At 46.6% G+C, this 15145-nt stretch overlaps 1 protein-coding gene across 3 annotated transcripts in view; it reads right to left on the bottom strand.

Annotated features, from left to right (window-relative positions):
- RPTOR (regulatory associated protein of MTOR complex 1) overlaps positions 1–15145 on the bottom strand; it is a 320305-nt gene that overhangs the window by 108960 nt on the left and 196200 nt on the right. The window lies entirely within an intron of this gene.

Here is a 15145-nt window from a genome sequence, read left to right as displayed (position 1 = left end):
CTTTTAGGATTTGAAATAGCTTAACTGGAATTCCATCACTTCCACTAGCTTTGTTCGTAGTGATGCTTCCTAAGGCCCACTTCGCATTCCAGGCTGTCTGGCTCTAGGTGAGTGATCACACCATCATGATTATCTGGTTCATGAAGATCTTTTTTGTATAGTTCTTCTGTGTATTCTTGCCACCTCTTCTTAATGTTGTCTGCTTCTGTTAGGTCCATACCATTTGTGTCCATCTTTGCATGAAAAGTTCCCTTGGTATCTCTAATTTTCTTGAAGCGATCTCTAGTATTTCCCATTCTATTGTTTTCCTCTATTTCTTTGCCTTGATCACTGAACAGTATGAAAAGGCAAAAAGACAGGACACTGAAAGATGAGCTCCCCTGGTTGATAGGTGCCCAGTACACTACTGGAGATCAGTGGAGAACTAACTCCAGGAAGAATGAAGAGATGGAGCTGAAGCAAAATGACAATAAATCATCAAAATTATTTCCTGAATAGGAAGAAAGGAGGAAGTTGAGGTATATGTATCAGCAACAGTAATTAAAAATGTGGCAGATTATAGGAAACCATAACATGGTATTAGGCTGAGGGCAGAATTGGCATTTAGGATGACAGAAGAAAATGTTCACATACTGAGGTAAGGGGAAGTCATTCCAGCTTGTACATAATTTGGCCTGAAGTTTACGTTAACGAGAACAGCCTGTCTTATGACCTGTTTATCATCCATTGTACATCTGCTTTAACCACTAAAAAAAGAATGCAGTATCCAGGGAATTCCCTGGAGGTCCAGTGGTTAGGACTCTGCTTTCACTGCTGGGGCCAGGGTTCAATCCTGGGTCAGCGAAGTAAGATCCCATAAGCCGTGTTGCTTGGCCATGGAAAAAAAAACAACAATATCCAGAAGAATGTCCACTTTGTGCTAATCTATCTCTTTTGAAACCTTGAAGAGATGTAGCCCTGTCATGTTTGGTATATGTTCTTTACTCTGATGAGATATAAAAAGCATGGTGCTGAAAACCATGGTTCTTCCAGACCAATTCCTCAGAGTGACTAAGAGGCTATCTCCTGGGCTATGGTCCTCAGTGTGGATTGGATAAAACTCTTTTCTATCCCTTATTATAGATTGTTTACTGATTATTTGCATCAACAGGGATTAGTGATAGGAAAAGACAAGCTACCTATTAAGAACATTGACTACTTGAGGACAGACATTAGGGAGCTAGTACATCCACATTCTCAGGGAACATAAGCGGCTTTCAGACTTTTTTTGATCACTACTCCTAGTAAGAAATACATTTTGCATGGTCACCTGATACACACATATAGATGATCACATGTGTAAATATACACATTCAAAAACAGGACCAGAGAGCATTCATGTTGCTAGAAAAACAACATGAATGTGTGTTTCTCTTTTTCTTAATGCAAGGCTGTGACCCACTAAACTGATTTTACAGACACTAATAAACCATGACCTGCAGTTTAAAAAATGTTGACTTAACTTGTTAATTTCTCCTGGAAGCAATTGGCTCAGGTCATCAAAATGGTTTGATGGTGAACATGGCATCTGAGAGATGTAAGAGATTAGAAAATTACATAATTTGACCTCTGAATAAGCTGACTGGTATTTTTTGAAACCCACACAGGCAGCTTGTTTCCTAATGATTTTTTAATAATCTGTACTGAGCCTTTAAATCGAATGGCTTATGTGTGCAGCACTGCTGTCCCTCACATCCCTTTCCTTCTGCCTTTTAACAGCTCCCACAGAACAGAAGCCTGCCAATCTTTACTTGTGAAGCAAATGGAGAAAAATGTATCTTAAAATTCTAGGGGGAGAGGAGTGATGATTTCTAAGGCTCGGTGGTAAGCAGGAGTTATTAATACAACAGTGGAGATGCTCTCTCTTTTACTGAATTTATTACACAACGATAAACTATTGCCTATTCCTGGAGCCACAGACGACAGCACCGGTACCGGCACGAGTCCCTCTGGAGGCTGCAAAAAGTACTCAGAGACCTGGGTCAAAGAGAGAAAAAGAGCAGGTTCTCACATGCTTATTGAACATGTTTATGACACCAGGAGAACAGGTTGTTTCTATTAAAGAGAACACAAACAAATCTGAACCTAATTTTATTTTTTAAAGCATTCCCTGAAAGAGTGGATTCTCTTTGGCTTTCTGGATGTCAAGGTTGACTTACAGACCAACCCTTTCTTGAGAGCTACAGGCCCAGGAGCCAAGCAGATGTCTCCTCCAAGCAGAGTTCTCTGAAAAGCTGCTAAAAAGCCTATAACATTCAGAAAAGGCAGCTTCTAAAATGAGGGGGGTGGAGGTGAAATCCAGACAAGCCCCAGGGAGCGGCCCTCTTTGGTCCAGATGGGCAGGGAGCACTTCCTTCCTGAGATGCTCCTCTGCCTCCAGGCTCTGCTTTCCAGGCGCCCCTCCTTGAATGTACTGAGGCACTCTCCTAAAGCAGCTTCTCTACAAAGGAGGTGGGAGGAGAGGAGGGGGAGGGTGGAACTGGCCTCCTCAGAAGCAGACCTGGATGTAAGACCTCCAGGTGTTTCACAGAAATTGATCCTGACCTTTCTAGTCCATGAAGAGCCTGGAATGCCAGGGTTACTCTATACCTCGTGCCGAGAAGGACTGCCGGCAGCCTTGCTGGAAATTCTGTCTCTTCCTGTCAATTGGTTCAAACACCACAGATACAATAGCTTTCAAATACAATCAGACTGTGTTTGCTATTCTTCATATTCCAGGATAACTCTTCTCTGAGGTTTTCCTGGCAGGGATGCATTAAACAGACGTGAGCTTTCCTCCTCCTCCCAGGTACCTGGGAGTCTGGGCCACAGTGACCAATAACTCCTCCTACACCGCAGACATCCCCTCATCTTTCCTTGCCCTTGGAGACCAGACACCTAGATGCACGAAATGCAGGCCACCTCCCTTGTAAGACCTTTTCTGATATGTACTCAACCAAAATATACCCTTCCTTCCTCTCCACATGCATACAAGAACTTGCAGAATGTTGAGACCCTTCAGTGTACATATGGGAGGGAATCAGAGGGAGTGGAATCAGAGGCTGGGGTGTGAACCCTCCAGGCTCTGCTGCTTCTCACTGGGTGACTTTAGGTAGGTTACCTAACATCTCTGAGACTCAGTCACTTCGTATGTAATACCTAGGCCCACAGGAACTAGAAAAGTAGAGTAAGTTAACAACCTAACAAGTTAGCACAAAACCTGCTACATAGTAAGGGCTCAGAAAATATAGCTGCTCCTATTTATTTGCTGGACTTTCCTAGGTGACACAGTCATAAAGAATCCGCCTGCCAATGCAGGAGACAAGGGTTTGATCTCTGGGTTGGGAAGATCCTCTGGAAAAGGAAATGGCAATCCCCTCCGTTCTCGCCTAGGAAATCCCACGGACAGAGGAGCCTGGTGGGCTAGAGTCCATGGGGGTCACAAAGAGTCGGACACAACTTAGCGACTAAACAACAACTTGTTTGCCATTAAAACAAAATCCCTACAAGTTCTGAAACAGATTAAATCAGAAATGTTGGAAGGGCCTAAATACAGTCAACCCCTAAGTTTAATAAACATGATAATTTTATAAGAACCTAAGTAATTACATGGAGCACATTTTCACTTTTGTGAACTCTCATTTTTCCTTTCTTTCCCTTAATAAACAGGTAGATTTTTTCCCACTTGGAAGTCATCTGTTTCTTGCTTTTCCCAGCATCACAAAAACTGCTGCTTCGGTCCAAGGGGCCTTACACATCACCTCCTGGTTTGCCTCACCCCACAGCCCTTGTTTCACCTGGTGTGCCCATTGGGGGTTCTGATCACGGGGCAGTTCTTTGTGATACCAAGACTGCTTTCCCGGAAGCTCCTGCCAGGCAGCTCTGACGCTGGCACTTCTTGATACCAAACAGATATGTGTAATTTACCTGAATCTCACGGCTTTTCCATTATCAAAAGCAGTTACCTGTCATTCTAGAGTCTTCTCTGCTCCAGGCTAAATGTCCCAGTTCCTTAAAGTGCTTCTCACCTGGCCGCCCACTCCACATCCCACCTTGTCCCTTCAGGGTCTATCACCTTCCTTCTCTAGATTTTTCTGGTTTTTGAGCAGTCATTTTGAGAAGTTGACCAAAATTAAATTCAGTTTACTAAAATCCTGACTTTTTCCATATCAGAATTTTCAAATCCCATACTTGTACATGTGAGTTCTGGGGACTACTTTGAGATCTACATACATAATTCTGATCATCTGCATTTCATTCCTCAGCCTGTCAAGACCTTTTTATATTCTAGTACTGGGTCCACCTTAAAGTTTTCTTATATGAACAAATTCTTAGTTGTGTTCTCATTATTTCTAGTAACAATATTATCATGGTTGATCTGAATTTCTGAAAACTTTTTGCATCATTTTGCTCTACTATCTATGGTTAATTATTAGATGCATCCTTGTTGAAGCAGAAGAATGGTGCCGACATGAAGAATGTGCAAAGGTGAGGTCAGTTGTTGCTGCTGTCACGTCTAAACAGGCTCCTACTACCCGGAGCAGAATTCTGACTGCAATTCTGGTGGTAAAAGGCAATGCATTACAGCTCTAAGATACCATACACAGCACACCAAATTGACCTGGTACATCATCCAAGGAAATAATCTTAAAGATCTTGCAAGAAGACCAGCTGACCACCTTCTTCAGATAAGATCAGGGACAGCCTTCCTTGTGGCTTTCCAGTTATACCCATTTTCCGTCTGACAAACACAGCATGTCCACCAGGCTTTGTACCACCACCCCCTTTGGTGGAACACTGTGGTTAACAGACTTACAGAGCAAAGCATGGCCTCTGTTCCTTGTCACTGAACCAAATACTGCCTCCTCTGTGAAGCCCAACCCATGGGTCCTCTTTCATTAAGTTGGCCCTGGAACCTCCAGCTTGCCAAGGCTCTTTCCTCTCTGGACTGCTATCCACTCACAGGCCTTCACTGACTTCCCCCTACACACAGGAGAGGAGGTAAACCTCTTACTGAGTATCCAGTCCAATCTCTTAGCTCTAAGAGGCTTGTGGGCTACTGAGCTCAGGCCTTCCTTGTTAACGGTTCTACATATATGAAACTGAGCTCCCCAGTCAGTTTCTAAGCTGTAGAGGACAAATCATCTCATATACTATTAGTCTTATATCATCAACCCCCTAGCACCTGGCATGTTACACTGCTGGTGCTCCAACGCCTGCCGGTGGAAAGCATGGGAGAGTAAATGTCACTGCATACCCATACAACCCAGCAACTGCAATTGGAAATGGTCTAGCTCCACTTCCAATTAAGGTACTAACCGAGCTTTTAAGTGATCAGTTCCCCTGTGTGATGCAGGGAATTGAGTCAGACCCTAAGAGGCCACCTTGAAACCACTAAGTGCGTTAATTTTAAATACTAGACCGATGGACAGGGAGGCCTGGCGTGCTGTGGTTCATGGGGTTGCAGAGTCGGACACGACTGAGTGACTAAACTGAACTGAGACTGATAAATTCCATTCCAGGGCTGCACCTGGAGCACAGCTGGCTCCGGGTTGGGACTCTCTCCCCTACTTCGCCTGGCTGGCTCTTTCTGGCCAGGTGGATCACTCTCCAGACAACCCTCTTCACTGCTCAATCAAAGAAGCACCAGTCACTATGTTATAGCTTCCTTTGTAATTGCATATTTTTTAAATTTATGCTTTCATGTTTCCTTCTCCCAATAAGAATGTAAGGCCACACACCAACCCTTTGTTGAATCAATGAATGAGCAGCCCAAGAGAGATATCTGGGTGGTTTTAAGCCTGGAATCTCAGAATGTGTGTGTGTATGTGTGGGCACCCATTCAGTTGGGTCTGACTCTTTGTGACCCCATGGACTGAAGCCCGCCAGGCTCCTCTGTCCATGGAATTTTCCAGGCAAGAATACTGGAGTGGGTGGCCATGTCCCTCTCCAGGGGAATCTGCCTGACCCAGGGATCGAACCTGAGTCTCTTGCATCTCCTGCACTGGCAAGCAGGTTCTTTACCAGCTGAGCCACCAGGGAAGCAGAATCTCAGATGCCCTTCTCAAAAGCAGGCATCTCATGTGTGACTCACTGGCTTCTAGTTCAGATGATGTGCTCAGATCAGAGTGGGCGAGTGTTGCCTTTGGAAAGAAAACCTGGTGCAGTCACCAGGGGGCGTGGTGGTCGGAGCAGGCAGGAGCTGGCTCTGCCACTTATTGAACAAGTCACTCAATGTCCTTTTATCATGGTTTCCAGGGTCTGAAACAGAGATGGTGCCAACAGTCACTCCCTAGACTGGTGGGGACAGCTGGACATTTGGGGTGCGCCAAGGCCTGTGCCAACATGGTGACAGCAGGGCTCCGAGTCCTGTATTGAGAGACAGGCGTAGGGACCACTGCTTGATGCAGCTGGCCTCCTCCCTCTCCGCCCAGTGAAACGGAGCCCACTCCCGGGCTGTAAGGGAGAGGACCGTGGTGTAGAGCTGGACCTGAACAATCTCTCGGAGACAGGTCAGTAAGTAGACCAAGAAAGGAAGGAGACAGGGCAAGCTTCAGTAGGGACGGAAGTGAGGTGAGGCACTGACTCAGCCTCATCTCCGTCACGGGTCTGCTGTGGTAAGTGTCTCCGGAGCACCAACAAGCCTCAGGAGACAAAGTCGCCCCAAGGAAGGCCAATCTCCGAGAGACTGGAGGCAAACGCTGCGCCCCTGCTGACTTTCCCCTCTCACCGCCTGACGCCCGCCTTCCATTAAGAAAAGCCACCCACACCGCCATCTGTATCCCCGGATCTTGGGGATGACGCATTCTTTACAGACTCGCAGACACATTTTCCTCAGGACACCAGGAGGGCGCCCAGGGCATCAGGAGATGAAATGAGTGCCGCAGATGCCGAAATGCTCCGAGTGGCGCTTTGCAGCCTTTGTTTGGATGACGAGAGGGCAAGATTCAGTCCCACAGAGAAGGAAATGGACGCTCTGGGTGGTGAGCAGGCGCCCCATGGAAGTCCCGGGAACCTCTCATGCTCCCTGGGCAGCTCATCTACAACTTCCTCCCAGACAAGCCTCCTTCATGCTGGCTGATCAGCACAGGCCACAGGGATCATATGGGGTGTGGGGACTAGCCCCCCTCCCCCTGCTGACCTGAGCAGGATCGTAGCGACAGGCAGAAAAGCCGGGTCTAGTCCAGCCACTCGCCCCAGAGGCGGCGCTCCAAGGCCAGGCTGATCGATGTCTGACTGACACCTGCTCGCGGGCTGAGAGGACCTGTGACTCTTCCTTCACAGTGTTTCCACATTTCCGCCAATTACTCACATTCTCTCCCCTTGTGCCGTCTCTTGGGGATTTGTTTTCCCCACTTCATTTCCAAATTAGCTGCCAGTGAATCATTACTCATCTTCTCAGTGACTGGCAGGCGTTAATGAATTACTGATTTTCACCTTCAACCAGCCAATACAATATATTTATGTTGGAAAGAAAGGTACTTTTTGAATTAAGACGTATCTTTTGATAGTTTTCCTTTCAAACATAATACATGTGTACAATTCCGGCTTGACAGTGGAGTAAATTCTAATCACAGCTACTGATCCTGGGGTGGCAGGCACGGGCTGCTACCAGGCTGAGTCCCTCTGCTCACGCCAGCCCCATGGAATGCCGATTCCCTTCCTGCTGCGATGCTGGAACAGACCATCCAGCATGGCCTGGACAGACACTGGGCTGGCTAGTTGTCTGCTACGAAAGCCTCAGTCTCTTTGGAATGTGGACAATAATAGCACCTCCCTTTGAAAGGCTCCAGGAATGAACAGAGACTGAATATATGTAATGCCCTTAACACAGTACCTGGTACATAGCAGGTGGCCAGTAAATATCACCTAATGCTTGTTCTTAACTCTCAACTAAAGAATCGTTGGGTTACCCTATATTCTCAAGCCATAATTCATGTATTTTTTAAACTGGAGTATAATTACAATGTTGTGTTAGTTTCTGCTGTACAATGAAGTGAATTAGTTACACGTATACATACATCCCCTCCCTTGTAGACCTCCCTCCCTCTCTCCCCCCTCCCCATCATCCTACCCCTCTAGGTCATCACAGAGCACCAAGCTGAGTTTCCTGTGCTTTACAGCAGGTGCCCGCTAGCTACCTGTTTTACACACGGTAGTGTATTTATGTCAGTCTTAATCTCCCAATTTGTCCCACCCTCTCCTTCCTCCCCTGTGACCTCTTCTTCACTGTATATGCAGGACTCATGAGACCAGGATTCTTAAGATGGAGACCGTAGTTAAGTCAAAAAAAATTGCTTGAGGTTTCAAAGTGAAAATCAAGCCCCAAATCCAAACTCATCTTTAGCCACTGCTTCTGGACTAAACAGGGGCTAAACTGCTATTCAAGGTTCTGAGGAAGCAGGACACAGCAACTCATTTTATTCAAGACAGTGGATTGTTAGCTATTTAAAAATGCTGTTTACACAATAGATGTTAATTATGAATAATTTTTTGGTGTGCTCTGTGCCTCCAGTGATCAGAATACTAACTAACAGCCTCATGGAATAGCTCCCTCATCTTTCTGATTCCCTGGAGCCTTCTGAGTACCCTAATATTTCTAGCACTGTTTAAGCGTTTCATTACTTTGTTTCAGGGCTGAAAAATGTCCTTTAATTTCCAAGCATGGATCTTATTGCCAGTCTCTCAAAGGATTCAGAATATAAATATGTACTGCAGTGGCAACATGCCTATTCATCAGGCTGCTAGGTTCGCATAGATAATTAGAAATCGGGAGATTTCTCAGAGAAGGTTCACTATAATTTACTTCCAGACACAGCAGCTTAATTAGAAAACAAATTCCTTCCCTAGCTTTAAAAATTGCTAAATAATTATAACACACACACACCACCCATGTCTCCTTCTCTGGACTGGTGCTGAGATGCTAAACAACACATTTTGCAAATCTGACAAAGGTGGCCGAGGCTGGGAAGGGGTTAAGCCCTGATATCCTGGGGAACCTTATGCTGAGCTGCTGCACAGAGGCAGCTGTTTGAAACAAACCACATTTATCAAAGAACTACCATACAGCAATTCAGAAGTGTGAAACTTTTCAATCAATTTCTCCAGTGATGGCAAAGAAGAAGGTGACGACAGGATCGAGCTGCATTTCTGACCGTTTAGGGGCAGCCAGGTAAGGTGCTGGAAGATGGCTGGAAAGGCAGGTCATACAGGTGAAGCCCAGCGCCACCTTCAAGCCCCTACACCTGACCCTGAAACTCTCGGGGCTCCTTGGATGGGGTTGCCAGTCTTGCAGCGTGCAGGGCAAGATTCCCTCTCCAGCTCACGCCAACATTAAGAGCCCGCTCCGGTCCTAAGGAGAGGTGGCCCTGGAGACCAGGGTATACACAGAGCCACACACAGGGGAAGGAGTGGCAGGTGAGGCCGGCGGGCTCAGGCCACATGCCTGCCATCCCAGTCCACGCACGCCAGGCCTCAGCATGGCTACTAACCCAGCTCTGTCAGGACCATCCCTCACACACGCAGAGCCAGCACCACCTGGGGAAGGAAAGGGGTGGGCAGAGGACTAGATGGACATTATCCTTATTTTCTGCAGGTCATTAAACTTGAGGGAGGGAAACAAAACTCAGCAACACAACCCAGTGTCCTTCTGGTTTTGCTTCATCTCTGTGTTGTGACTTGTCACTCTAGTCAGGTGGTACAGTGACCAGAGTTACCCTCACAAGTTCAAGAATTTCCATGTGGTGAGCGAAACCAGAGAGTCACGCTGGATGCAAAATGCCTTAAGACACTTGTGAAACCAGCAACACGTCAGTGGCAGCCCTGCCAACCCTCTGCTGATGTGTCTCCAGGAGCCCCCAACACAGGTTTATCCCATCTTCCATGCAGGAAACACTCTCCCCGCAGCAACGCCTTCTTAGGTGCTTCCTTGTTGATGGAGTTTTGTCCTCTCCCCCACCAATTGACAGTGCTTAGGATTTCATTAGCAATAACGAGCTGCTAAAGAATAAATGAAACAGGACCAAGGAACTGAGCAAAAAAAGCCAATTTCTGTTTGTCCTATAATTGTAACTAAGCATGAATTATATCCTGCCAATTAATCTAGATGCACAAACGAGATGCACTGGAAGTCCTCGTGAGGTTCTCACTTCATCCCCTGAAGGCTCCACCAGCTCAGTGGCTTTTGCTGGGAATAATGGTGAGCCTCTTGGGGAGAAGTGCCCACGACACCCTGTTGGACGTCCCTTGCACCTCTTTAGGTGAGTCACAGGCCTCGTCCCCAAAGCAGAAGAGCTTGTGCAGAGGATGGGCATCCACTGGACAAAGGGTGCTTGATACGGTGAGAATAGCCATCTAAGGAAGGCACTGCAAATGAAACAGAGGCAAAGGGTAAAGCAGCTTGGACAGCCTGGCCTGGGGCAGCAGTGCAAATACTCAGCACAGCGAGCGAGGAATCACTGCATAGGATAGCTCCCGCGCGAATCGGCTTCATCCACGGGCAGATAAACATCACAATGAGTTATGATCCTGAGGGAACCCCAAGTGGCCCCAGCACATAGAGCGGAGACCAAACACAGCCCTGGAGATGCAGACAGCGAGAGCCTGCTGTATCCAAGAGCTGCGTATTTTGACCGGAAGTCTCCAGAAAATGATGATAGGTGAAAATAATGAGACATCTTCCCCAGGAAGGTTCCTTGAGTACAGAGACCTTGGCAGCCTGGAAGACTACTAAACACAGATGTGCTGTGTTTCTTTCTAACCTTGTAACTTCAAGGTCACACCTACTTCTTGAAAATGTTTCTTCTTATAGACTGTAAGCATAGTTGGGGGGAAAGTCTAAAAATTAAAACAACAGAATAGCATTAAAAAAATTTATTTACGGCTGAGCTGGTCTTCATTGCTGTGTGGGCTTTCCTCTAGCTGCAACAAATGGGGGCTACGCTCTAGTTGCGGGGCAAGGGCTTCTCTTGCGGTGGCTTCTCCTGTTGCACAGCACGGGCTCCAGGCGCGGGAACTTCTCTAGTTGTGGCACGTTGGCTCAGTAGTTTCGGCACACAGGCTTAATTTCTCCGAGGCACGTGGGATCCTCCCAGATCAGGGACTGAACCTGTGTCTCCTGAATTGGCAGGCGGATTCTTTACCACTGAGCCACCAGGGAAGCCCTCAGAATAGCATTTTAAATCGAAAATCTCTCCAAGAAAGCTACAGAAATTAAGAACTTGTATCTACTCAGAAACAGATCTCATGGTGGTAATGGTCGGGAATCCTGTGGAGCTATACATCTGGATTTTTTCTAGTGCCATGTAACTAAAGCCTGTAGCTTGTCCTGGCATGAAGAATAAACATAATTCAACCCTGCACATTCACCCTAACTGTGGCCAGGCTACAAGGGGAGCAGCCACATAGTGCCTCCCATTGGAAACGATGACGTGTATGGTCTCACCTGAACTGTATGTTTGCTAAGTTGTATTCCGAGAACAATGACTCACACCCAAACCGTTGTACCTTGAAAAGTTATTCACAACAAAGAGGTTCTAAGGTTTCTAAAATATCTTATTCTTACTCACTTTTTGTCACCACCATCACAAGCCACTCAGATGAAGTTCCATTTGGGAAGCAAGTGTGGTTCATTTTGGATACTCACAGCCTATCCCAATTAATCTGGACAACAAGCTTTTCTAAAATACAGACTTGTCGGGTATGGGAATGATCTCTTTTTAAACTGCACTGTTGGACTTGTTTACACAATCTTTCAAAAGTTGTGTGGCGGCATTCACCCAATGGTGGCTGGGGCTGGTGTATAAAAGACACTCTCTCCATGAACCACCCCCTCCCACCCCAGTCTTTATCAGAAATCCAATGGCTTCAGAAATGCAAAGTAGTATTAACCATTATTCCCAGTGCAGCTTTGGGAAAGTGGTGAGAGAACAGAAGTATTTGTGGGGGTGAGCTGATGCCCATAGAGCCGACCACATGCTCCTCAATCCACCCTGGGCGACGGTGATAAATGCAGGGGTGAGAGGTGTGCGCCCATTGAGTGTGACTCCCGAGGGTGAGGATGGCCACGTCTGTCTGTCTGTAGTCTTTCCACCACCCCCTTTCCCTGCCCCCATTCCCACTCAGGGTGCTATTAATGATGCTTTTCTTTTTAAATCAAAACACACAGACACCCAATTTTTCAGCATTTCACCAACGTTGTAGCACTGCCCGGGACAGGAGAGGGGTTAATGGAGAAGAAAGGACACCGTGAGCCAACCTTCAAAGAGCCACCAGAAGTCACACTTGCCAGCTGAGAAAGTCACTTAGCACTGTGGAGGGTCGAGTCAATACGGTGTTTTTTGGGAACACGGGTGGCTACAAACTCTTAAGTCATGATTTATGAAAATTGCACTTGATAAAAAAATATTAAAATCTTATCATATATAGGAGGTCTCTGTTTCTATTTTTCAATCCTCATTAGCCAGTTTAAGTTGTGAGTAAAGGTTTCTCCCCAATCTTAAACCCTCTTCAGTAAAATGTCTCTTGTCCATTTTTATTTTGTTTTAGTGAGTTTTGAGATATCTTCATATATTCTGGATATAAGTCCTTTGTTAGCTATGTGATTTGCAAATATTTCCCCCCAAGTCTGCAGCTTGTCTTTTCTCTCTCTTAGCAGTGTATTCCAGAGAGTAAACATTTTAAACTTTGATGAAGCTCAATTTGCCAATTTTTTTCTTTTGTGGATCATGCTTAGGGTGTCAAGTGCTATGGACACTTTAAGTCTGAGAACGTGACGAGATGAGAGCTGGCTGTTCAGACACCAAAGTCTGGAAGAGCGAGGGCCTGTGTACAGGAAAGACCACAGAGAGACGTCCAGACACCTGGCCACCAGGCTGGCCTGACACCACCAGGTGGGAGTGCCACTGAGGAAACTGAAGCAAACCAAATGCCAGATTCCTCTTCAGTACTGTCTGAACGGGCCACCAGAAGTCACCTCGCTAGGAAAGAAGGTAACTTTATCACATTTTTAATGGTTTATCTGAGAATTACATGTCTATGGTGATCTGAGGTACAGGCGATGGAGGCTCTGGCACTCAGAAATGGGGGAAAGCAAAGACCCACCGACAGAGCACAGCAGTGCTGGTGAACGAACTCTAATAGGACGGCTTCCAAACTCTGAAATCTCATCAGGGAACTGGACCAAACAGGCCGGAAGACCAGGCCAAACCAACCCTTTCTTATTTTTCAGCTTCTCTCCATGTGATGTTTGTTTCTCAGTGGCTGCCTTGTTTGCCTAGCACTTGTAAATGTGGTCGCAGTCCTTATTGGAGGTGAAGCTGGCTTAGAACAGGGAGGAGCAGTTCATCTGAGAGGAGGGGCCCTGAGTCCTGTCTCTAGAAGTGAGTTGTGTGAGTGTGACCAGGACGGGGCGATCCTGGAGGCCGGTTAACAGAGCACTCAGCACCCAGCCACTCAGCCCCCTGCTTCCTGACCGCACTGACCCCTGGAGCACGGGCCACCCAACAAAGACGGGAACAGGGACACAAGACCACCAACGCGCTCTCCCCACCATGTAACCCCGAGAGCACCAGAGCTCCAATGTGGAGAAAATCAGCAGCTGCGCCTGTCCAGAGCAGCACGACTTTGAAAAGAAGCATGGGTGGACTCTGTACTACACACTGGGGGCAGAGAGAGCCAGGCCTGAGCCCTCCCTGACCCTTGTGAACATGATGCACCTAGGCCTGTGGTCCCTGCTCTGACCGAGCCAGCACAGCCAGCACCCCAAACACCACTCTGCTGCTGGTATCAGCCCCAACCTCAAGTCCCACTGCTTCCCTCCCAGCCTGCAGTGCCCATCTATCAGCGTCTCCCTGTGCCCAGCCTCAGCCAGCACTGTCTTTCCAGCAATGGCTTTGAAATCTCAACTGTGGGTCAGTGGAAACCAAGACCCACTCTAAGCGGAAGGACCACAGGCCTTCCTGTTTGTCCTGCTGGCACTGATCAGTGTCACGCTAATTCTTTCTTGTCACAATATCCCATTTTGCTTGTGGACAAAAGCATCTTGAAGTAAACAGATGTAGTGACCAGTCACATGATTTCCTTAGACATTTATCCAAAATTTAATGAAAGGAATTATACTCAATGAATTGTTTGCAGGTATCCTAATTATATTTTGTTGGTTCTTTCTTTTCAATTTATTTGTACCTATATTTTACATATCTATATTCTTATAAAAAAAATTAAACGAGATGGAAAAAAATCAGTTCCTTAACACTGCTCCTCCCTGCTTCTTGCTCCAAATTTCACTTTCCTACCCAGAGCGGAGTGCAAATATTGTATTTCATGTCTTGCTGATATGTATTCACCCACAGAGTTACGCACGGTTCTGCAGCCCATGGCGGGTGTCATGTCAGTCTCTTAACAAAAGGCCGCTCCCTGTTGACGTAAGTGTAGCCACCACACTCTATATTCTCCCGTCGGGAACGCATGTGATTGATTCCACAGTGCACTTGCGGTGGGCATTCAGGCATAATATTCTTGTGCATTTCCCCTGACACACAGGCAAGTTGTATTCCAGGAGAGAAACCTAGAAGATTTGCTTTTTCTACCTGAGGTTAATTATTAAAATCAGGCCTTTCTGCTTTACCACACGATCCTGTAAATCAAGACTTAAGGAACCGTCCATATGTTAATTCTAGAAGAAATGGGGTTCAGAGAAGAAGCAGTAGGAACTACCTAGGTGAATCGGGATGAATGAAATGAACATACAAACAAACATAAAATGTAGGTCAAGTTTAGAGCTCTGAGATGGTGTACTGACCCAAAGAGGCTTATGACAGGAGCAGACAAGCCGGCCCCAGGACCTGGGAGGACAAGGAGAGGCCAAGCAACCACTGCACATCATGAAGGACCCCTCCTGCCAGGACCACCACACCTGCCTTAGATAGAACGTAACACTGGGTTTATGTCCCCACCAAGTCGGGGGAATGAAAGGTTGCAGAACGTGAAAGGGAAAGTTGAGGAACATGGGGAAGATGCTAAGCTATGATCTGACTGTTGCAGTTGAGGAGCAGAGTGATCTCTATGTGCAGTTACTGGTCTGTATGAGTAACGATATGTGCGTTTTTGCTTTGGTTCAGTGTCGAGA

Source organism: Oryx dammah, unplaced genomic scaffold (assembly GCF_014754425.2).
Source record: "Oryx dammah isolate SB20612 unplaced genomic scaffold, SCBI_Odam_1.1 HiC_scaffold_8, whole genome shotgun sequence".
Lineage (NCBI taxonomy): Eukaryota > Metazoa > Chordata > Mammalia > Artiodactyla > Bovidae > Oryx > Oryx dammah.
This window is presented reverse-complemented; position numbering and strand designations above follow the sequence as displayed.